The following is a 25,827-nucleotide window of genomic DNA, read 5'->3' as shown; positions in this document are numbered from 1 at the left end:
ATGTTTCACGCAACGCTAAGCCAAACTAATCCCATGCACTATTGACGTCTCTCAATAACTCTTATTTACTTGTGAAAGGAGACTGATATAAATGTCACTACTATTTCAAAAACGTTTTTGTTCTTTTAACTATATTTCTCTCTCAATAAGGTTTGCTCCAAAACGTATCTGATACAAAATCAGCCACTATCAAACTGTTTCTCTAGAAGATTTTTAAATGAAATACACGTATTTGACAAATAGCGTCATTTCACAATGACTGTTTCGAATTATGAAAAGATAAATGGTTGTTTATTCAGACGCTAAGATACTACACTACCAAATGTACAAAAATCAGATTCTTTAACTACATACATTTTTCAAAATCCATTGAGAACTACTACGGAACTAAAACATTATGCGAAATGAAAAGTAGACGTTTCCTTCTCTATTAGGGAAGTTAAATTTTTAAGGAGAAAAAGTACATAAAACGATGTGGTGTAGTCTTATACAATGAAGTGCCAGAGAAACTTGTATAGGCATGCGTATTCAAATACAGAGATATGTAAACTGGCAGAATACGGCGCTGCGGTCGCTAACGCCTGTTAAGACAAGAAGAGTTTGGCGCAATTGTTAGATCGGGTACTGCTGCTACAATGGCAGGTTGTCTTGATTTAGGTGATCTTGAAAGTGGTGTTATCGTCGGCGGACGAGGGATGGGACACAGCATCTCTGAGGTAGCGATGAAGTGGGAATCTTCCCGTACGACCATTTCGTGAGTGTACCGTAAATATCAGGAAACCGGTGAAACATCAAATCTCCGACATCGCTGCGGCCGGGAAAAGATCCTGTGACAACGGGAACAACGACGACTGAAGAGAATTGTTCAACATGACAGAAGTGCAATCCTTCCGCAAATTACTGGATGTTGCAATGCCCAGCCATCAGAAAGTGTCAGCGTGCGAACCAGCATCGACATGGACTTTCGGCGCCGAAGGACCACTCGTCTACTCTTGATGACTGTAGAACACAAAGTTTTACGCCTCGCCTGGGCCCGTCAACACCGACATTGGACTGTTGATGACTGGAATCATGTTGCCTGGTAGGACGAATCTCGTTTCAAATTGTATCGGTCGGATCGACGTGTACAGGTTGGAGACAACACCATGAATCCATGGACTTTGCATTTCAGCACGGGACCGTAGTAGCTGATGGAGGTTCTATAGTGGTGTAGGGCGTGTGTAATGGGAGTGGTATGGGACCCATGACACGTCTAGATACGATTCCGACAGGTGAGACGTACGTAAGCATCCTGTCTGATCACCTACATCCATTCATGTCCACTGGCCATTCCTACAGACTTGGGCAATTCCAGCAGGACAATGCGACACACAACACGTCCAGAATTGCTACAAAAGCGGCTCCAGGAACACTCTTCCGAAATTAAACACTTCCGCTGGCCACCAAACTCACCAGATATGAACATTACTGAGCATATCTGCGATGACTTGCTGCATGATAGCCGGCCGGTGTGGCCGTGCGGTTCTAGGTGCTACAGTCTGGAACCGCGTGACCGCTACGGTCGCAGGTTCGAATCCTGCCTCGGGCATGGATATGTGTGATATCCTTAGGTTAGTTAGGTTTAAGTAGTTCTACGTTCCAGGGGACTGATGACCACGGATGTTAAGTCCCATAGTGCTCAGAGCCATTTGAACCATTTTGCAACGTGCTGTTCAGAAGAGACCCCCACCCCCTCGTACTCTTACGGATTTATGGACAGCCCTGTACGATTCATTGTGTCAGTTCCCTCCAGTACTACTTCAGACATTAGTTAAGTCCATGCCACGTAGTGTTGCGGCACTTCTGCGTGCTCACGGGGCCCTACACGATTTTAGGATGGTGTATCATTTCTTTGGCTCTACAGTGTATATCGCCAATAGTTTTAGAATGTAAATATCGGGAAGTGGATTTTCCTTTTTTTCATCCTCCCGGCCCTGCCCACGTCGTAAACACACAGGGCGTCAGCTTGAGCCGCTAGGTGTGGGTCGAGATGACATATGTTGTACCGGTCTGGCCCGCCGAGCAATGTGAACACAACCTACTCTACTATGGGACAGCACATGAGAAATACTCGTTGTCAACAAAGCAAAATTCTCTCTGTACCATTACATAACACTGCTATGCCCTCTGAATCATTTTCTGTATCAGGAACCCGATTTTGGAATAATCTTCCTCAAAATATCTGAGAAATGATATTCCTTCCAAACTTCGTATGACAGCTAACGGTTCATCTTCTGTCACAACAGCCATCTCTCCCACGTTGTATGCAGCACACTCTGATCAGTCCCCCAGTCCCCCTCCAATAGAACTTATCTGTACTCCTTCTTCACTATTTATATTCTGTTCTTTCCCAACAGTCAGTGTCACTGTCATCTCAGTCCTCTCCTTTTTATTTATCCATTCCGCTTCAGATAATGCGAAACATGGCTTCTAATGAGGTAAGATAATCTATGTCAATTTAAATCCCTTTACTATTACTATTACTATTATTATTATTATTATTATTACTGCTAGCGTCCGTTATTCAAATTGTTGAAATGGTTCTCAGCACTATGGGACTTAACATCTGAGGTCATCAGTCCCCTACAACTTAAAACTACTTAAACCTAAATAACCTAAGGACATTACATACATCCATGCCCGAGGCAGGATTCGAGCCTGCCACTGTAGCGGTCGCGCGGTTCTTGACTGAAGCGCCTAGAACCGTTCGGCCACCCCGACCGGCTGTCCGTTATTATTATTATTATTATAGTCATTGTGAATGTTCCGTAATACGTTTTGTATGTGTTGCGCCTGGTCAGATGTGAGAGAGAACCTGATGGTTCTAATCTGATCGCGCACAATAGGCAATAAATAAATAAGTATAATTAAATTTATGGTAAGGCCTTATAGTACCAAACTGCTGCGGTCATCTGTCCCTAAGCTTACACACTACTTAATCTAACTTAAACTAAATTAAGCTAAGCACGACACACATACCCATGCCCGAGGGAGGACTCCAACCTCCGACGGGGACAGCCACGCGTATCGTGACAAGACGCCTAAGACCGCTCGGCTACCCCGCGTGGCAAATAATTATATTATCGATTCTGTGAGAATGATGAGGGGCCCAAGGTGTCGTAGGTATCAGAGTGGTCTGTTAACTGTTTCTCGCAGCCTCACAACTGCGATCTCATCTGCAGCTACTTCCTATTCTCTTTCCATATTACAGTGATGCAGAAAACATAAGGACGAAACTAGCTTTTGCATGATTTGCCACTGGCAAGACACGTATCTTGATGAAACTTGGACCATACATAAAAATAAGGACGAAACTAGCTTTTACGTGATTTGCAACTGGCAAGAAACATATCTTGATGAAACTTGTACCGTACATAAAAATAACTGCTACAGTATAGTACTGAAGGTAATCGAAATGAATACGCAGTGAGACAGATAGAAATGACATTTTTATCCGAAGACAATAATTACATCGATGTCACTGCGATTTATGATGGTTCGCTGGACATTAAAAAAGGCGGCACATAGTACGTAATAGGTTGTTGCTCTGCGACGTTCTTCATGCCGGCCGCAAGGTTGTCATTGAGTTCTTGTGGGAGGGCGCCCCATTCCTCCACCAGCGCGGCTGAAAACTGCTGAATGGCCGTTGGTGCTGCTGTACTCCGCAACGCATTCCACACGTGCTGGATGGGTTTAAGTAGGGGCGACAGGCAGGCCAGTCTATTCATCGAAAATCCTCTCCTTCCAAGAGGTCCTCCACCTGCGCCGTTAGATACGGTCTCCTTCTGACATCCATATAAATGAACTCATAGCCCAATCCACCTAATGACGAACATGGGGAAGGAGTGCAATGTAACTCATACGTTGACTGGCGAGTGTACCTTGTTCAAGATCTGGAAGTCAGTACACCCCTGCAACGTTGTGCCTCCCTACACTAGAACACCCGGATCACATAAACGATCATTTTTGACAATGTCGCTATGTACATTACATTTTCTTACCTCTCGTCACATGAGAGTACGTCCAGAGTGAATACTCAGATTGAATCTGCTCTCATTCGAGAAGATCATGCGACCCCACATGTCGTTGGTGCAGTCCCTATGCTGTTGGCACCATCGGAAATGTTTCCACCTATGTGCGGATGTCAATGGAACACAACAAATTGGTCGCTTATAACAGCGGTTTTTACAGATCTTCTTGCCTGGCGGGCGAGTTCACAAATAAGCAGACGCAGCCGAAACGAGAGAATGCAGTGCCGCGTAGCGCGAATTTCAAAATGCACCCACGCAAATTTTAAGCACTTAAACCATACCAAAAAGTCTAATATCATTAATGCTTTAAATAACTTGCATTTCATATCGACAACAAAACTCTTGCAGACTTAATTTCACCTCAAGTGACTATCAGAGGAAAGAAAATCAGTGCACTGTGTGATGTTATATTACCGACGACTTTCGTCAATCTGAACTTCAATATTTTGAAATGAAATATTTTATAAGAATTTCTGTTGCACAGTTATTATGACACTTTTTGAATAATGTATATTTTACTAACAACGAAACAGTTCCTCGATTATTTCCATTAGTCGTCACAAAAATGCAGAGTGCCTATTGGATGACGAAAACATTTTCTTTGCATCAGACACATCTGATAAAAGAAAAATTAATGCATTTAGGCACGTCGCAGATTATTAGTTTAATTTATACAGAATTAAGATGGAGTAAGAAATGTTCGTGGCCGTTCTGCATATTGTGCTGCGTACTAGACGTACTTGATCAAATTAGTAAAACCTGGTGATGCAAACTGACATTGCACAAATGACAGAAGTTTAACCATAGTATTCCGCTGATAAATCTGAAATGACAAAGGGCTATCAGGAATTATACTGTCCAAAAATTTTCTCTAAAGTGCTTTACAGTGCGCAAAATTTGCTTATCGAAAGCCTGAATCTTTTTCTCATCCTCCTAAAACATTTGTGTTGTTAAGTCCAGGCCTAGATTCCAGCGGAATCTTTGAATTATTTGCTGTAACTGGTAAGAAGACTTTTCGGATATAGTATTAAAAATAATTCTCTTCCATTTTGCCAGATTTTACTATGTCGATTACAAAATATTTGTAACTGAACAGTCCTTTTTTAAATTTTGGTCCTAATTTACCCTGAGGTTCCTGAAAACAAGTATGAAGCAGTTCTTAATTATTTTAAGAGATTTCTTTCACAATTTTGCAAGTTTCGTTTTGGCATGTATTTCGTACTTTGTGTAAATCGTTCTTCCGCTTAAACAAATCATCTTCGGATTTCATGAAAAGGTACCAGCTTTGCGCAGTGCTTAACTTTAAGCAGTTTAACCATTTGAGCCAAAAAATTGTGGGCGTTTCTTTGACACTGAAAGCTATTATTATACATGTTTTCTTGAGCTAGGAAGTTACTGTAGCTTTGTTCTTTATTTAGCCAACGATCATGATCCGAACTACAATTCACCTAATCATGACTATTTCCTGCTTATTCTAATATTTGCACAGTTTCCAACGAAATGTCGACATCATTCGAATGAAATCCAAGATATTAACTGATAAACAAGTCATATATAAGACTTCAGAAGAAGATAATTTTCACTGCATACTATTTTGTTCATATTACAGCTTGCAAGATTGAAAACATTAACTGGACTCGGACACCACTGTGAAACTCTGGGACCTGCACGTAGACAAATATTATTAGCTAGCAAGTAGGAAGGAACCACCAAGGAAATTGATTCAGTTTTATCTCTGTTGTTAACATTTACCGATGCTGCGAAGTCAGGTGCTAATTATTTTAGATGTTGAGAATAAAGCTTGAAATTATTGAATGTCCTTACAAATGATCAGCCTTCCCTTCAGTTTAATTTGTTGTTGTGCCTGGATCTCACCATGCCCATCTACAGGAAGTAGCTGAAGTTCAAAAATGGTTCAAATGGCTCTGAGCACTATGGGACTCAACTGCTGTGGTCATTAGTCCCCTAGAACTTAGAACTAATTAAACCTAACTAACCTAAGGACATCACACACATCCATGCCCGAGGCAGGATTCGAACCTGCGACCGCAGCAGTCTCATGGTTCCGGACTGCGCGCCTAGAACCGCGAGACCACCGCGGCCGGCGTGGCTGAAGTGGCTGCAAAATCATTCATTAGCTCTGTACCGACGTACCCTCTCTGCTTTCGTCGAAGTTCAGCTCATCCAGATGAGAGCTTCTCGTCCCAGACGAACCTGCGAAAGTCGTCTACAAGTGAAGTGTGCTTGTGGAGAAGCCGGTCCATCAAGTAACTTTCTGCTGAGAGCTTCCAACAAGGAAAACACTCCACGAACAATACGAGACAGGAATAGGAGGGAGAACCGATAGAGGTACTCAAAATACCCTCCACCACACACCGTCACGTGGTTTGCGTAGTATGGATGTAGATGTAGATGTAGAAACTATGTGCTCTGCATTTTTCGGTGTCGTTCCGACAAGTAAGGCAATATCTTACAAAACATTCCTCCCTTACTTGCGATTCAGATTGTTAACCAGCTGTGAATCTCTTAAGATTTGGTGCTCCAAACTGAGTCTAAATCACTTCCTCTTTCTTCCAATTTCTGTGCACTGGCCAATCTGGAAGGACCTCTGTAAGCACAGTCGCACTTCTTAGACTCACTTCTAAATTATTTCCATGAAGCAATGGTAGCCGTTTTTACATTTCTTTAACTATTCGGTTTTGCGCCTCCTGGTCGAGATGTCAGCTTCACACGATCTTCAAATGGGCCCTGATCTTTATTTTCCCATTCCACTTTCTAAGGCAATATCTCAACAACCTGTGTTTTTTGGTGAATTTTCATTGCCCGCTGTTTACATCCACATTGTTCGTTACTCCGAGAGTTGCGGTGTTTCTCATTTTTTTGTGGGTTGACTTTAAGGGTTCGATGTACTGCGAGATGCCCAGTCTTTACTCGGTCCCATGTGATAAGTTACCTTCTTTTCCGAATTTCCCGGTCGTCTTCTTGCTTTCTCTTGGACGTGTGGCCCTGCTATGCAGTGCCACGTATTTTAAATTGGAAATTTGTGGTAAGAGCCTATGAGACCAAACTGCTGGCGTCATCGCTCCCTAAGCTTACACACTACTTAATCTAACTTAAACTAACTTACAATAAGGCTGGCTTCGTTTCCGATTGCAGAGGGGAGAGGGCTATAAGAGAGCTTCCTCATTTAAATAACTCACCAGAAATCACAAAACACTGTTTTTATAATTCTTCTATTTTCAAATAAGTTATCAATTCACAACAACGTATAATTAACAAAACTTTTCAGACAGCACATTTATACATGATGCCTCAACGCTTCACCAAAAACCAACTCCAGGTAGCATGACACAGACTCTCTATAACCACTTTCGTTTTTACTTAGTGGTTGAACATTGTCGTCAGTCCCGTTTCTTCTTTGGAGTCCACAACACTCCCATAGCACAACTGCAAATTGCAAATGACCTCTGACTGGCCAAACCAACTAACGCATCCGTCGTCGCTTTCTCCACTGTGCTCGCATTTTTTCTCACAATCTGTACAGTAGATGCTCTTTACTCTATTACTAACTGAACTCACCTTTTTCACGCTGACACCTTAGTAAAACAAAAATAAGACTTGTTGCTATGCTTTATAGCAACACACACCACTACAGAGTTTTCCCTTAAGCGGCAGGCATCCCATGACCACACAACTCTCTAACAAATATCTGTGTGCTCCTTGCACATCCTGAAGTTGTAATTTTCATTTTATTACATTTGATGGTCAGTGCCACGGCAGCCTCCTAAGAAAATACAGGCAAAAAATGGCTCTGAGCACTATGGGACTTAACTGCTGAGGTCATCAGTCCCTTAGAACTTAGAACTCCTTAAACCTAACTAACCTAAGAACATCCCACACATCTATGCTCGAGGCAGGATTCGAACCTGCGACCGTAGCGGTCGCGCTGCTCCAGAGTGTAGCGCCTAGAAACGCTCGGCCAAAAAGCAGGCAGGTCCGCTCTATACCTACCTGGTGGATCCCTTCGCATTAAGGCGAGAAGCTTTGTTTCTTATGGAGATGGGGGCGGACTCCCTGAAGCGTCCCTGTTCTCAGCGGGGTCAAACTTGCTTCCATTGTTGCTTCCCATTTAGCTGTGCATACAACTTAATTCAGTAAGTGGTTAAGTTCTGGAAATCACTGGTACTGATTTACATTTCGTTATCCAGTGGGGATTAATTTATTAAAATTAGATTTGACGTTTTCTTATGGGTCTTTCATAAGTTACAGGAAAGTTTGGAAGAAACGATCGCATAACACTATTTATATGTGTTTTAGTATCCCGATGCCAAATTCCGGTCCATTTTCTTAACTCACGAATTTGTGTTGTACATCTAAATCTACACTTAACGTTTCGAAATCGTTCTGCAATTTTTTTGACTTACGATGAATTTGCGAGACGATAAACGGCAGCATCATCTGTACACAACGTAAGACGGCTGCTCAGATTGTCTCCTAATTCGTTTATATAGATAAGGAACAGCAGAAGGCCTATAACACCACCTAGGCGAACGCCAGAAATAGTTTCCGCTTTACTCGGTGCCTTTTCGTCAATTACTGCTAACTGTGACCTCTCTGGCAGGAGATCATGAATCCAGGGGTATAATTAAGACAATAGTCGAAAAGCATGCAATTTGATTACAAGGCAATTGTGAGGTACAGTGTCAAAAGCCTTCTGGAAATCTAGAAATACGGAATCAATTTGTAAGTACTCAAAATTTCTTGTGAGTAAAGAGCTAAATATGTTTCATAAGAGCGATGCTTTCTAAATCCGTGTTGACTGCGTATCAAGACCGTTCTTTTGGAGGTAATTCATAATGTTCCAAAATCCTGCTGCATATCGAAGTTAATGAAACGGGCCTGTAATTTAGTGGATCTCTCCCATTGTATTTCTTGAATGTTGTGTGACCTGTGCAATTTTACAGTCTTTGGGTACGGATCTTTCATCGAGCGAGTGGTTGTTAAGTATGGGTCTACTGCATTAGCATACTCTGAAAGAACCTAATTGGTACACAATCTTCACCGAAGACTTGATTTTAATACATGATTTAAGTTGCCTCGCTACTCTGAGTATATCTACTATTTACATTACTCATCTTGACAGTAGTTCTGGATGAGAGTTCTGAAATATTTACTTCGTCTTCTTTGGTGAAGGATTTTCGGAAGGCTGTGTTTAGTAAACCTACTTTAGCACCATTGCCAGAAATACACTACAGTCCATTAAAACTGCTACACCACCGAGATGACGTGCTACAGACGCGAAATTTAACCGACAGGAAGAAGATGCCGTGATATGCAAATGATTAGCTTTTCATAGCATTCACACAAGGTTGGCGCCGGTGGCGACACCTACAACGTGCTGACATATGGGAAGTTTCCAACCGATTTCTCATACACAAATAGCAGTTGACCGGCGTTGCCTGGTGAAACGTTGTTGTGATATCTCGTGTGAGGAGGATAAATGCGTACCATCATGTTACCGAATTTGATAAAGGGTGGATTCTAGCCTGTCGCGATTGCGGTTTATCGTATCGCGACATTGCTGCTCGCGTTGGTCGAGATCCAATCACTGTCAGCTCGGAGACCATGGCTGCGATTACCCTTGATGCTGTATCACAGACAGGAGCGCCTGTGATGGTGTACCAACCCACGAACCTGGGTGCACGAATGGCAAAAAGTCATTTTTTCGGATGAATCCAGGTTCTGTTTACAGCATCATGATGGTAGCAGCCGTGTTTGGCGACATCGCGGTGAACGCGCATTGGAAGCGTGTATTCGTCATCGCCATACTGGCGTATCACCCGGCGTGATGGTATTGGGGTGCCATTGGTTACACATCTCGGTCACCTCTTGTTCGCATTGACGGCACTTTGAACAGTGGACGTTACATTTCAGATGTGTTACGACCCGTGGCTCTACCCTTCATTCGATCCCTGCGAAACCTTACATTTGAGCAGGATAATGTACGACCACATGTTGCAGGTCCTGTACGGGCCTTTCTGGATACAGAAAATGTTCGACTGCTGCCCTGGCTAGCACATTCTTCAGAGCTCTCACCAATTGAAAACGTCTGGTCAATGGTGGCCGAGAAACTGGCTCGTCACAATGCGCCAGTCACTACTTTTGATGAATTGTAGTATCGTGTTGAAGCCTCATGGGCAGCTGTACCTGTACACGACATCCAAGTTCTGTTTGACTCAATGTCCAGCCGTATCAAGGCCGTTATTACGGCCAAAGGTGGTTGTTCTGGGTACTGATTTCTCAGGATCTATGCACCCAAATTGCGCGAAAATGTAATCACACGTCAATTCTAGTATAATATATTTGTCCAATGAATACCCGTTTATCATCTGCATTTCTTCTTGGTGTAGCAATTTTAATGGCCAGTAGTGTAGTATTTTCATTGCTGCCGCACAGAGAAACCATTGACTGTGTCTTTCCGCTAGCATACTTTACATACGACCAGAATTTCTTTGGATTTTCTGCCAGGTTTCGAGACCAAGTTTCGTTGTGGAAACTATTATGATCATCTCCCATTGAAGTCAGCACTAAATTTCGAGCTTCTGTAAGAGTTCGCCTATCTTGGATATTTTGCATTCGCTTCAATTTGGCATTCTTTTTTGTTGTTTGTGCCTTCTGTTACAGTGTTCTGATCAGTTTTGTGTAACAAGGAGGATCAGCTCCGTCGTTCGATAATTTATTTGGTATAAATCTCTCGGTTGCTGTCGATACTGTTTCTCTGAATTCAAGCCACATCTGGTCCATACTTGCATTGTTAATTTGGAATGGTTAGAAATTGTCTCTCAGAAGGCGTCAACCGAGCTTTTACCTGCTTTTTTCAACTGGTATACTTTTCGTTTATTTTTGGAGGATTTGGGAGTTACTATATTCAGTATCGCTGCGACAAAACTGTGTCCACTGATACCTGTATCTATTTTCACGCTCATTATTAGCTCAAGGATTATTTGTTGTTAAGAGGTCAAGTGATATTTTACAACCGTTTGCTATTAGAGTGGGCTCAAGAGCTAACTGCTCGGAATAATTTCCAGAGAATGCGTTTAGCACAATTTCGGATGATCTTTTACGTGTACCTCCAGATTTAAACATTTTTTTTCGCCAACACATCGAAGGTATATTAAAGTCACCACCAACAATAATTGTGAGAGTCGGATAAGTGTTTGAAATTTGACTCAAGTTATATTTGAACCTTTCAGCAATTGTATCATCTGAGTAGCGAGGTGCGTAAATGGCTCCTACTATTATTTTATTCCGGTTGCCAAGAATGGCCTCTACCTATTCTAACTCACAGGAAATATCTACCTCAGTTTCGGTACAAGATAAACTGTTTCTAACAGCAACAAACTTTCAGTGCCTATAACGATTTGACCATCTGTGCTTTCTATTAGCGCTTGGAGCTCTGGTACTTTCCCAATACAGCTACGACAGTTTACAACTGTTATACCGATGGTTCCTGTATTTTCGTTATTCCTGTGTTTGACCTGCGCGCTTTGAGACTGAAGCTATTTTTGTGTTTCCCCGAGGCCCTCTAACGTAAAAAACCGCCCAAGGCACGCCACATAGCCCTTACTACACGTGTAGTCGCCTCCTGGGTGTAATGGCCTCGTGAATTATCTAGTGGAAACAGAAACCCCACAGCCCGATGGAACAATTCGAGGAATCTGCAACCTAGATGGTCGCAGTACCTCCTGTGCCTCTGATTCACACCCTCCCCTCGGTCTCCGCAATCGGTCCTGTCGACTATGAGGCAAATGGTAAGCTCTGCTTTCATCTCGCAAGCAGGACTGGTAGCCTTTATCACTTGTTATAGCCGTCCGAAACCTGAGAGAATCTCTTGCAATCCAAAGCGACACACATCATTGATACCGACATGATCCACCACCAGTAGCTGGCTGCACCCTGTACTGTTCATGGCATCCGGAGGGATCCGTTCCCTGTCTGGAATGACGCCACCCGTTATACACACGGAGTGCACATTCACTTTCTTGCCTTTCTTGGCACCCATGTCCGTGCAGGGCTCCATAACGCGCCTGACATTGGAGCTCCCAACTACGAATAAGAGCAGCCTCTGCGACTGCCTATACCTTGCAGGCTGAGAGGTTTCCCCTGAAACAGGGGAAGCAACTGCATCTGAATGAGGGATATCGTAAGTAACAGACAGTTTGTCAGACCAACCGGGCGGCCCTACGTTCGGCCCCCTGGAAAGTCTTTCACAGCTTGACACTCCCAGAGGTGACGTCCCACTCGATGCGTCAATCTCAGTACGAGCAGTAATTCGTCTGGCCACGGATGTGGACCGATCGGCGGACTCGTGGGTCGCGCTGAACGACCGTTGGATCCCCACGGCCGACCGACAGCAGTGATGTCCATCCACTGTAGCCTCAAGCTGTGTAACCGAAGCCAGTGCAACCTGGAGCTGAAACCAAGGTATCAGCAACTTGGCCCGCATCTGCACACAGCAGTCACTGTCGCTATCCATACTAAAGACAGTGGAAAACTACACTACACTGACAAAGGACTACCGGCGCACGCTACGGAAATCTATTGTAGATACTGAAGAAAACGCAAAAACTTTGTCTAGTGAGTTAGATTAAAACGCAGAGATTCAAAAATTACACCACCAAAGCACTCAGATGAGACTAAATAATTCTCGAATGGTTAGGAAGTTGTAATATATGACGAAATCGGTTTACTTTCCGATACAAACGAAAACACGGGAACTGTTTGTACTAAATATTAAATTAACGCGCAGAAATTCAAGAATCGAAACTACCGAAGCGTATAAATGAAACAATATAATTCGCTCCTGGTTAGGAACTCGTTACTTCCCTGTTACTGCGTGTGTCTCTGCCGGCTGCTGCTGCCTGATAGGCTGACTGTTGTCAACCTGTAACATGCTTATTGTCCTCACTGAACTTCATATGTCAATAATTCTGTCAAGGTAATTAGGTTAGCGGGCTTACCACAGTTCTTAATTGTTCAAAAATATTCTGAGGTTTTTGCTTGTTTGTTTTTCTTTTGGATACGTCGAGGTCTTCCGATTTTTCCACAATGAATCAAATTTTATTCTTTTTGACCCATAAACAGATTATCACATTTGTGCCTCAGAAACTCTGTCAAATGCTGAGCTGTTGCATTTTGTTACTATAACTAAACTAAGTAGTTAAGAAAGTAATAGTCAGTGTTTGGAATTTGCAATATAATTTCAGTAAGGGTTTATTAGTGCGCTCGAAAAATCGTGGCACTCAGCAGGAATCTGGTGCCTATCTTTCAGTCGCTTTCCTCTCAACCACAACGTTACCGGCAGATATATATAATTTCCGCTCTGTAAAGGGGTCCCTAATCCAGTTCTATAAGCCCTTTGGAAAAGAAAATCTTGTAACCGACTGGAAATTCTAAGGAGCTAACTGACGCCGATTGCTTCTTATACTTGATGATTAACTATATATTATCAGGTATCAGTCTCGTAAGAAACTGTTTTCTACTAATTCGTTTGCTGTACGGGTACACCACACGGCTTGAGTAACTCCTATTTGGTTTTTGCTTTGTAGGTCTTCTTTCGCGTACAGGGAGTTCGCTGGGCAATATTTAGTAACTTCAGTAATGTTCTACATTCATAATTTAATTATTGATACTTTTTTCATTTTTTCGGAAAGCATCCTCTTTTGAGGTGTGTATACTTGATCGTTGTGACATAGTGTATACTAAACACTCTAAAGAGGATATTGCTATAAATTCAGTTTTCGTCTGGACTCTTATTCTGATAAATTGTTCCACTGTCTATAGGATTTATTGACCTGTGAATTATTTGTCATCAGTTTGCGAAACAACGTCTACAAACGTAACTTTATAATTTTTGTGTTAATATTGTAACTGGTATAGAAATGTAAATTTCTCACACTTGAGCTGTGTGTGATATTTTTCATACTTTCTATTTTCTTTGATAAACAAGTTTCTGTTTGTACTTAAGTAGTGAATTGCATGAAATAACCATTAGAATTGTTCTTGTAAATGTTAATACCGTAAATTTGTAATAAGATACAAAACCATGTATAAACTTACTGTATCTCTACAAGTGGTCAAGTACTGTCGGTTTGAAAAAGTAATTGTTAATGCCCCGCACACAAACGAGAGTACCGTGTATGAAACACTCATGAGTATGGTACACTTATGAGAAAGAGTTTTCGAAGTAGTAATCATCGTTAGCGATTATGATAGTTTTCATGGACAGAATGGCGTGATGGGTACACTGAATTGCCCATAGAGCTGCGGAAGAGGTCCATCCAGATGGAGGCGGGGACGTGATTGAGTACAGATACACTAATTACCCACTCACTGATCGAATGATCTATTACTTCACCACAACTAAGTTCTGGCATTTCATCGACTTCGAACTGTTCACAAGCTATGAATTATATTTGCATATATAACTTGAACACTAACAACAAACGCACTGAAGTTGGAATAATACATGAATTGCCAAGTAAAGACAACTAAAATGTATCTTCATATGGGTCATTTTACCTAGTGTAACATAGTTCTATCGTGGGCAGTAGATAAATTCAGTAACTGCTGAAACAGCATGCCAGATTCAAATTTTATAAAAGAAATAATTTTGTTTACAGTCAAACACATTAAATCTCTAAATATATTTTGTGTCTTGCCGCACCAGGCAGCTCTCCAGATGGGAACTGAAACAGCAGTATTGCAATATCTCCGCTATACACTACTGTTTGATTTTGTTAATTGAGAATATCATGTTTCTAAAGGTTCTGCATACGTAAGTGTAAATAATTAACGACAGTTGAAAACCAGTAGCATGAATTGATGAGTTCTGTTTCTTTTTTCTGTGGTTCTGTTCTATAGGACTGATTTACATCGAAGAGGCTTCATTAGCGTTGCTTGGATCTACAATATTGTACCAGGTGTTGTTATTTACTCTAAGTGTGTCATGCAGCAACGTGTGGTTTATGTACAGATGGTGGACTGAAATGAAAAATAATTGATGGGTAAGGTACTGGCGAAAACGCCTAAAATATAATGTGAAGTTATTTTTTGGATTACCAAAATTTTTCATAACTATAAAGGCCCATAGAATATAATGTGAAGTTATTTTGGGGGTTACCTAAATTTTTCATAACTATAAAGGCCCATTTTAAGTGGCTAACAGCAGAATGTATATTAACCATGCGTTTAACGATAAGTGTGGTGTAGGGAAAGTGTTTTAAAAAAAAGGAGTAGCAAATAATGGAAGGTTAAGAAATAGGCCATGAACGATTCACCACTCTATCAACTGAACGCATAAAGTCTATCTACTCTTAAGCGAATACGTGCTTGGTGTGTATACTGCCTGGACCTGTCGAAAGTTCCTTCATTCTTTAGTTCTCTGCTTTCTTTCCTGTCTTTTCACTGTTCTATGCATGTATGAGTTATGTGTTCAACTATCAATCTATCGTCGGCGAGAATTAAAGAAACCCAATGAGATGCTACTATATTCCAAGAGATGACAAATTCCTAAGGATAAATGAATTCCTGATAACAGAACGATAAGTTAATGATATGTTGTTAGGTCAGAATATGAGAAGACAGAGGTGATTATCGGTAAGTTGCATTACGTATATAGTTTCAGGATGCTGATAAAAATATGGTGTGATAATGTGGCAGTATCACATCAATAGTAGGCGCTAATTCGAGTCAGTCTACTCTTCTCCTCTATGACAGCTTAAACTCTGCTCTGACTCATTTAATCAGGTGTCGGAATGTCTGTGGAAGGAATGACAGCCCATTTTTCCACAAGAGCCTGAACAAGAGAAGGTAGTGGTATCAATGTACATGCAGTGGTCTCAAGCGAAGTCGACGTTCTTACTTATTCCTATGATTTACGATTGTGTTCAGGCTGTGTTTCTGGGCAGGCCAGCCCATTTAAGGAATCTTGTCAACAAACCATTGCTGCGTGGGGCTCATGTTGCTCGTCCATGTACTCTTCCTTTGCTGCATACACTACGCAATGCTGTAAAATATGTTAATATCCTTCCGCATTTAGAAACAGAGATAAGCACCCTAAAAACGAAAAAGGGTTTTATACAGCAACACTGTTCTTTTTGTTCGTCATTGTAGGCACTACAGACGATGGCAGGTGATGTTCTTCAGGCAGTTTCCAAACCCATACACGTCCATCAGTTTACCACAGAGCATAGGGTGATTCATCACACCAGATCATTTTTTTCTTCAGTTATCCACCGTCCAGCTGCATTGAACTTTACACCTTCACAAACGTGGTTTACGACTAACTACAGGAATGTGTGGCTTATGAGGAACTGCACCACCATTGTACCCCCCTGTATTTCAACTCTCTTTGCACAATAATGATAGAATCTGAAGCAATGAATTAAAATCTGTGCCGCAGCCATAACGTGGACCTGGGTCTTGTTGCTTACTAGGCAGCTGTGTTACCCATTACACCAGGGCAGCGGTATGCACGGACTACCGTAGTCCAATGCCCTCACCAACACACTACGAAGTAGTGTTTGGACATATAAGGTGAGAATGTGGGTTTTGGGGGAAGCGTGCGCGAGATAGTCCCTACAGCCGCACTATCCTCTGTGTCCTCGGTAGCTCAGTTGGATAGAGCGTCTGCCATGTAAGCAGGAGATCCCGGGTTCGCGCCCCGGTCGGGGCACCCATTTTCACCTGTCCCTGTTGATATGTATCAACGCCCGTCATGTGACCGCTCAATGGTATTCAGTACGATCACGACGACACCCCTCGATCGACATTAGCACTCGTAGTGTCACTCGCCTTCATACATGGCAGTGGACGTTCGAAAAATCGTGACGTTAGCTCAATGGTCGTTAATTGATTTAAATGTTATTCCCGGCTGACTCTTAATTCAATTACTGCCACGGGGGTGATGAGAAAGAACACATCCTGGTGATACTAGCATTATGCGTATTTAGATGTTCGATTAATCTGAATGTTAGCAATGTTACAGCAATTATATTCGAACTCTACGCTTATGTACTGACAAGGACCATTATCGCAGATAAACATGCAAGTACGTAATGGATGTTCAGTTTCTCAATATAGTCCGTCGCACTCACACATTATATCCACTGTAGGAACAATTTCATGCATTTACATTTTTGGTGTCCCACAATATTGGTTGGCTAAATATTATGACGATACGTTGTATACTACTTCCACAGATATTATTTCTAACGTAGTCGAGACTACGTAATGAAACCATAATCGTGGATAAAATTGAAATGTAGTTTGTTTATTAACACTTTTCTTTTCACTAACTAAATATGAATCGGGATTAGAGGTGATGATCCTATCCTTCTTTTCAGTATTAGAATGGTCGATATCGTTTTCTGAATAACGCGTGTCATATAATGTCCAAATATCGACACGACCCAGGCACTCAGTTCGGCACTTAAATGTCTATTCTTTCCTCTCGAAATGTTCGATGTGATTGTCTTTCACACGCAGGGTTCACTTTAACGGTGTATGCACTGTTTTTAGTATTTTAATTTCACGTTAATTAATACCTGGTAGTTAATAGGCGAACTATTTTTATGCTGGCTCGTTGTTTGCATTATTTACCCCCGTAACCGTCCAAGGATAAGATTCTTTTAATGTTCTGCGCACACGCGTTTCACAATTTTACAAAATGCAGAACTACGTAAACTATAGCCTTCCGTTGCGTACAACTTTCGTGGGTTCCACAACCATAATAGTTTCCCAAGAGTATTTTTCCCAGCTAACTCGAAGTTCGAATGATGATGTCGGAATCATTTTCACCTCCCCCGACAATAACCGTCTCTCATCACTTCGTCACACTTAATGTATTTTAAACGTGCTTGAAGAGTCTTTAAATAATCTCCTTAACGAATTTCGCAGTCGCGTACCACTTTTTCATCAACTAGCCCGATTGCGATAACTGAAGGTAGAGAGGACAATAATGTGTTACATGTTCTTTTATATGTATTTAAAAACAAACGCCCCCCTATATCTTTCTGTCCCACTTGGTCTTTGCTACTTTGTTTTTTATTACTTTTCATTATACTGCTTCTTAGTAATACTGTGCAGTTATTAAAATTTCGTATTACTTTCCCCTTTTTAATTCTTCCAAAATAAAATCTATTTATAACCGATTTTAATTAATATGACGCTAACTGACACGCCTGCCCCCAAAGTACCGTTATAGTCAGCAGATGAATGTATTAATATATAATTCTAACTTCAATTCCCTTCTTAAATTTTCTTTATTGCCAAGACTCTGTGGTACTGGAATAGCACTCTAGCGTTGCATGTGATCTGGAAATGCTGCTTGTACCTCAAGTGTAGACCATCTACAGGTCTGAATAACCGAATTTCCCTTGAGACATTAGAGTCTCAGCTTTATCTACGACAGTGATAGAAGCTGGAGAAATGAATTAAAATCTCTTTACACAGCCATTAGCTGGTAGCCCTGAACTGATGGTAGCTCTTTGGAGCTAACGAACTATCCCTTCCGCTGACTTCATGCGATTTTTACAACGGCCCTCCTTAATGGGGTTGGGTTGTTTGGGGAAGGAGACCAGACAGCGAGCTCATCGGACTCATCGGATTGGGAAGGAAGTCATCCGTGCCCTTTCAAAGTAACCATCCCGCCATTTGCCTGGAGCGATTTAGGGAAATCACGGAAAACCTAAATCAAGATGGCCGGACGCGGGATTGAACCGTCGTCCTCCCGAATGCGAGTCCAGTGTGCTAACCACTGCGCCACCTCGCACGGTCCTGCTTTATGCTCGACGGTCACTGTTCGTCTGTAATAAGGTGCGTCCAGTGTTGATTCAGCTGTGGTTGTTCCTTTTCGTTTCCATTTCACAATCACATCAACAACAGTGGACTTTGGGAGCTTTAGAACGGTTGACATTTCCCTGATGGATTTGTTGCTCACATGACATCCAATAAAGAGTTCTCGTTCGAAGTCGCTGAGCTCTCCTGATCGACCCATTTTACTGTGTTTGCTTCTCTAATCAGCATTCAATACTCCCCGTCTCTTTTTGTCCTCGCGGGTCCGCTTCTAGTGGCATCTAGCTATCAACTCCCTATTACATACCGATGTTCGGATGCTTTTGATCAAATGGTGTATCTGGATTGGGAAGTTTAATTTAGAATGGTAAAGGGAAGAATGTGGAGTATTTTATTTCTGAGGTGTAACATTTGATACGCATAGGCTTGAATTAATTATGCATAAGGAGTGAGGAAGGAAAGATAACAAAAGTTGTGCTTGTCTTGCTGATATGTCTGAAAGAAGGAGAATAATTTATTATTGAATGACGATGCGAATTTTGGTGGGATATGGCAACGAAATAGTAGCGTGCAGTGGAACAAAGGAGAGCAGACGAATTAATGAGGTAAAATCGGAATGAGAATGGGAGAAACATGAAGTAAAGAGAAATAGAGAATATGGATTTGGAGTAGGAGGAGGCATGACAAAACGAGGTGTGATTAGTTAAGAAGAAAAAAAAAACAGAACGTGAGCAGTACTGCTACTGTTTAATACGGTAACAGCTAGAAAATCTGAATGAAGTACGACCCTGTATCTAAATTTTCGCTTGACGATATGTATATGATCACTTGTTACAGCTTTTTAGTGGAATGAATAGATCAGCAGAAGAGGAAGTTGTGGTCTAGAACATCCTTTCCGTAAATGTGGCAGAGAAAAAAATTTGAGTAAAAGAACCAACCTGTTGTGACAATAGGGTACAAGGTTATAAAGCATCTAATAAATTATTGTGGAGAATGTAAAACCTGATTTACAGAGATGTATGAGTTTTTTATTGAAGGAATCATGTAAACCATTAAAAGCAATACTGGAGAGTAAGAACGGCATTTGTGAGCAACAATACGGAAGTTCGTCGGGGATTAAAAAAAAAAAAGTCTCTTAGTTTTCTGTCTAGCTTGCAAATGCTGTTTACGATATGACTAACTTTGGTTACCTTCAGAATTATGTAGGAGACAGCGTTCTGATCCGTACTTGTTGGATAAGCACGAAGAGTTGCTTTCGCGTCCATATAGGTCACACTTGATTATCTTTAGAACTGTGTAGTAGACAGTATTCTTATCTGTAGTTCCTGTATAGACACGACCGGTTGCTTACGTAACTACATAGATCACACCTGACCATCTTCAGATCTATGTACTGGACAATGTTCTGATCTGTAATACGTAGCCGGCCGGTGTGGCCGAGCGGCTCTACGTGCTTCAGTCTGGAACCGCGCAATCGCTACGGTCGCAGGTTCGAATCGTGCCTCGGGCATGGCTGTGTGTGATGTCCTTAGGTTAGTTAGGTTTAAGTAGTTCTAAGTTCTAGGGGACTGATGACCTCAGATGTGAGTCCCATAGTGCTCAGAGTCATTTGAACCATTTTGTAATATGTAGTTTTTGTGTAAACATGACGGGTTGCTTACAGAACTACATAGTCTGAAGATGATAGAGTGTGACTGAAACTATTCATATCTTAAAAGAATGTACAAGTGAGACGGAAAAGTTAACGATATAATTTTTTAAAATATCAACTTGAGTTTTTCTCGGCATATAAATTGTTCAAACAGCTTGTGGGAAAGCAGCCTGGTGACATCTTCAACAAGTGCCAAAATTTCAGCAGGTGCACACCATGTCGTTTTCAAGACACAAATACAGAGGGAAAGCGCTGTGCAAGTAAATTTAAAACATCGGTATGCTGAGCGTAACCTGAAAGACAAGAAACACACACACAAACACACTCACACACTAAACACTAGCGTCATCACACAAACAAAGATGAGAAACGTCACAGTTTATCAACAATAAATATTAATAAGCATCGTTTGAGGTAGCATTAACTCTGTCCCTCTGTTGTTTGAGGCGGGAACGAGCACGATACAAAACAGAAATGCAGCAAAAATCTCAATCTCTATTGATCTGGCCATTCGCTAATTTAATCTCAAGTGCTCCCTTAACGACGCTATCCCAATAACCGGAAGTGTATGCCAGCACGTGCATGTTGTTATCTTCCATAGGATAACCGGCATCGAGACAATAGCAGATTTGCTCGGCTATTGTTAGCGTGTGTGACGCTAATGCTCATTAGTACAGTCCCCTACGGTCCTGATTGTCTAATCAATGTATGACATGTCATAACAGCAAGGGGTACGGTAGACAGCCGCCATACGTAAACCAGGATTATGATTTACATATCCTAAAAGGGCAATAATCGTAGATGGTGGTCGAACAACACATTACACATTATATTTTCAAAGAATGCAACCAAAGGCAAAAAGGCCACAGACTCAGGTGCTGCTTCGTTATTATCATCACTCACTCGACTCATGGTTGCCCGATAGAGCACTGCACGTTGATCTGTTTTTCACTATAGCCATTCCGATGAAAGGTGCCTTCGAGAGGAGTCAACTCAGCTGACAAATTTTCAGGATATGAAATGGAGTTGTCCCTGTCAACCTACATAACAAGTAAAATGCCTTCGATTGTAACTTCAATGCTGACTGTTGATATAACATGAATGTATGCACTCTTTCGCATATTTTCATGACTGACGATGTTACTCTTTACTACTTGACAACACTGACGAAATCATGGATTTTACTATTTAATGCTGTTGATACTCGCGTCTTTGTTTTTTATTTTATTTATTTGCACGTGTATTTCCGTAGTACCAAAATGAGAAATAAATCTCCAAGGTCATGGAACGTGTCAGTTCATGAAATTACAACAGAAAAGTAATAACAGATGAAATAAAATTTTATGAACCCAGAAAAAGTCAAGTCATAAGTTGAAGTAAACGCAATCAACAATGTAACATAGAAATCAGCTTAATATTTCAAGGAACTCTTCGACAGAATAGGAGTGACTCAAGAGGAAACTCTTCAGATTCGATTTGAAAGCGCGTGGATTACTGCTAAGATGTTTGAATTCTTATAGTAGCTTACTGAAAATGGATGCAGTAGTATACTGCACACCTTTCTGCACAAGAGTTAAGGAAGTGCGATCCAAATGCAGATTGGATTTCTGCCTAGTATTAACTGGGGGAAGGTTGCTAAGTCTTGGGAATAAGCTGATATTTTTAACAAGAAACGACAGTAAAGAATATATGTATTGAGAGGCCAATGCCAGAACACCCCGACTAGTGAACAGGTGTCGACAAGTGGTTCGCGAATTTACACAACTTATTGACCGAACTCTCCGTTTCTGAGCCAAAAATATCCTTTAGAATGGGAAGATTTACCCCAAAATACAATAACATATGCTATAAGCGAATGAAAATAAGCAAAGTGACTAATTTTCGTGTCGAGCAATCACTTACTTCAGGTACCGTTCGAATAGTAAAAATGGCAGCATTAAAACTTTGAACAAGATTCTGGACGTGAGGTTTCCATTACAGTTTACTACCTGGACACCTAGAAATTTGAATTGTTCTGTTTCACTAATCATATTCCCATTCTGTGAAATTAAAACGTAGGGCCTATGAACGAGTTCACATGTTATTTTTGTGATCATCTACGGAAAGAGGTAGAGGGACAGTGAAGCTACTACCACTTGGCCCTAAATGGTTGGACATCCACGACTTTTCACAGAACGTGTGGTTCGAAGGCTTGTCTGTTGTAGAAAGTAGATGGGGATGTGTGGCATCTCTACCGAAAGAGCACAATAATGGTGGACGCACAAGTGTATCGCAGCACACCGTCCATCCTACAATGTTGAACATGGAGCTCCGCAGCACACCACCTCTACATGTTCACACGTTGACCCAACGACATTGACAGTAACGACTGCAGTGGGCTCGGGACCATTGGGACTCGACGGTTGATCAATGGAAACGTATCAGCTTGTTGGGTGAATCACATTTTTGCTATACTAGGTCGATGGTCGTCTCAACAAACACCTTCATCGAAGTGAAAGGCGGCTCGAAACGTGCAGCGCACCACGGAGGCAGGCTGGTGGTAGCAGTATAATGCTGTGGGAGACATTCTCCTGCGCCTGCAGAGGACCTGTGGTAATAACTGAAGACACGCTAACAGGTGCGAACCACTTGCATCCCTTCATGCTTGATGTCTGACCAGACGGCGATGTCATCTTTCAGCAGTACAAGCTGTACAGTTGTCCGTGTCTTGGAGTCAGAATAGTGCTACAAGGGTTTGAGGAGCATTATAGTGAACTCACGTTGCTGTCTCGGTAAACTCGCCTGACGTAAAACCTATGGAACCCATCTCGGTCGCTATCGGCCGCCATCACCGTATACGCAAACCAGCGGCCTGTTATTTACGCGAATCCCATCACGAGCATCAAGACATCTAACGCCACATACCTCCACAAACCTATCAACAAACTGTCGGATCCCTGATACGCGCCGGCCGTGTGGTCTCGCGGTTCTAGGCGCGCAGTCCGGAACAGTGCGACTGCTACGGTCGCAGGTTCGAATCCTGCCTTGGGCATGGATGTGTCTGATGTCCTTAGGTTAGTTAGGTTTAAGTAGTTCTATGTTCTAGGGTACTAATGACCACAGCAGTTGAGTCCCATAGTGCTCAGAGCCATTTGAACCTGATACCCAGAATCAGTAATGTATCCTTCCAAAGACGGACAAACAAGTTATGAAGCACGTGGTCATAACATTTTGGCTCATCAGTGTATGTTGGACTTCTCCTCAGCTACCAGACTTGGTGCACATGTCACATAATGTTTGGCAAGAACCATTGTGGGGCTAAGAAGCATCTCTCTCTCGGAGGTGTGGGGGCGGGGCGAAAAAATATCGTAGCTCACAAAGCGCAAATATCCACACTATATTCATCCAGTATTTGAGAATGAGAGCACTTGCTGACTCGCAATAAACAGTACAAGTAATTTCAAACATTTAAGCAACTTTTTGACGCCGACAACCCCCCTCCGTAAACGAGGAAAGCAAAACAGAAGTTCATTGCTTACTACATTTAAACTGTTCATTCAGTAAAACTGGCGCATCAGGCATGATGTTTTAATTTATTACTTATTTACTAATAACTCAATTCGCAATATAATTGCAGACAAAATTCACATCTACCACTGAAAGTGCCTGCAAAGGTGTATGAGAGTACGACATCCCGGAGATATGGTGTTATAAACAGTGAGATACGTCTCACTTGAGTTATATAGAAAGTTAATAACTGTCATCTTTAATAACTAGCTAAGAGACTCTTTAGGTTCGCCTAATTTAAAATCTCTGATATAACAAAAGTCATCGCACATATCGTGTATGCACCCCAAAACTTGTTTGTTCAATACTAAATCTTGTGAAATATTGCTCATGCATCTTGCGGTTTTCGTTCATAACGCATAAAATATTCTGGCATGAATCACCGGAACATTCATTTAATGGAATACTTCTTGGTAACTACGAATTCTTGGGGTATAAAAATGTATTTACGATTTTGATTTATTTCGATTATTATTATCTACACATCCTTATTTTTGTAGTTTATGTGCCAATAGCATAATTTTGTTCAGCTTTATATTACTAGTCGAACTATGTGATCAAAAGTATCCGGACAGCTCAAAAACATACGTTTTTCGTGTTAGGTACAACGGGCTGCAACCTACTGGCACGTACTGCATATCAGTGACCTCAGTAGTCATTGGACATCGTGATAGATCAGAATGGGGCGCTCCGCGGAACTCACAGACTTCGAACGTGGTCAGCTGAATGGGTGCCACTTGTGCCATGCATCTTTACGCGAGATTTCCACAGTACTAGACATTCCCAGGTCCACTGTTTCTGACGTGATAATGAAGTGGAAACGTGGAGGGACACGTACATCACAATATAGTACAGGCCAACCTCGTCTGTTGACTGCAAGAGACCGCCGACAGTTGAAGAGGGTCGTAATGTGTAATAGGCTAAATATGTCGACCTGTGTTCCGCGTGATATTTTTCAGAATATTATTTTCTTTAGATAACATCGTTTTGTTTTGTAAACAAATCCGTATGTAAAGTACACCAGCGGCGTGACGCAACCCATGCCTTCACTGTGCGATAACAATGATGATGTGCCACTAAAGCAGTCTTACTAAACACAGTGTTCAGAAATTTCTTCACCAAAGAAGAAAAAGTAAATATTCCAGGATTTGAAGCAAGAACAACTGCCAACATCAGTAATTTAAAAGTAGATATCGTGAGTGAAGAAATGCATCTTAAATCCAATAATAAAGTCAAGGCCTCCTGTCAAAATTGTATACAAATCAAGTTCATTTCAAACTATGCTGATACAATGGCTCAATATTTAGCATTCATAAACAACCACTTGCACATCCTTACATAATCACTGGAAAATTGTACAAGTCACGCCAACACCAAAGAAAGTAAACAGGAATAATCCGCTGAATTACAGATTCATATCGTTAAGGTCAATTTGTTGTAGGCTATTGGAACATACACTGTGCTAGTACATTACGAATTATCTCGAAGAAAACCATTTACTGACAAACAGCCAACCCAGATTCTGAAAATATCGTTCTTGTGAAATCGAACTGGCTCTTTTTTCTTGTGAAGTAATGAGTGCTATCCACAGGGAATTGCCAAGTAATTCCATATTTTTAGATTTCCAAAGTGCTTTTGGCACCGTTCCTCACAAGTGACTTCTAATAACATTGCGTGCCTGTGGAGAATCGTCTCAGTTGTTAG

The 25,827-nt window shown here is 41.5% G+C and overlaps 1 non-coding gene across 1 annotated transcript; it reads left to right on the top strand.

Moving 5' to 3' along the window:
- Positions 1-16,732: 16,732 nt before the first annotated feature.
- Positions 16,733-16,806, top strand: Trnat-ugu (transfer RNA threonine (anticodon UGU)). Its single transcript has one exon. It is a non-coding gene; the product is annotated as a tRNA-Thr (tRNA).
- The last annotated feature ends 9,021 nt before the right edge of the window (positions 16,807-25,827 follow it).

The sequence above is a fragment of the Schistocerca gregaria genome, chromosome X (assembly GCF_023897955.1).
Source record: "Schistocerca gregaria isolate iqSchGreg1 chromosome X, iqSchGreg1.2, whole genome shotgun sequence".
Taxonomy (NCBI): Eukaryota; Metazoa; Arthropoda; class Insecta; order Orthoptera; family Acrididae; genus Schistocerca; species Schistocerca gregaria.
This window is presented reverse-complemented; position numbering and strand designations above follow the sequence as displayed.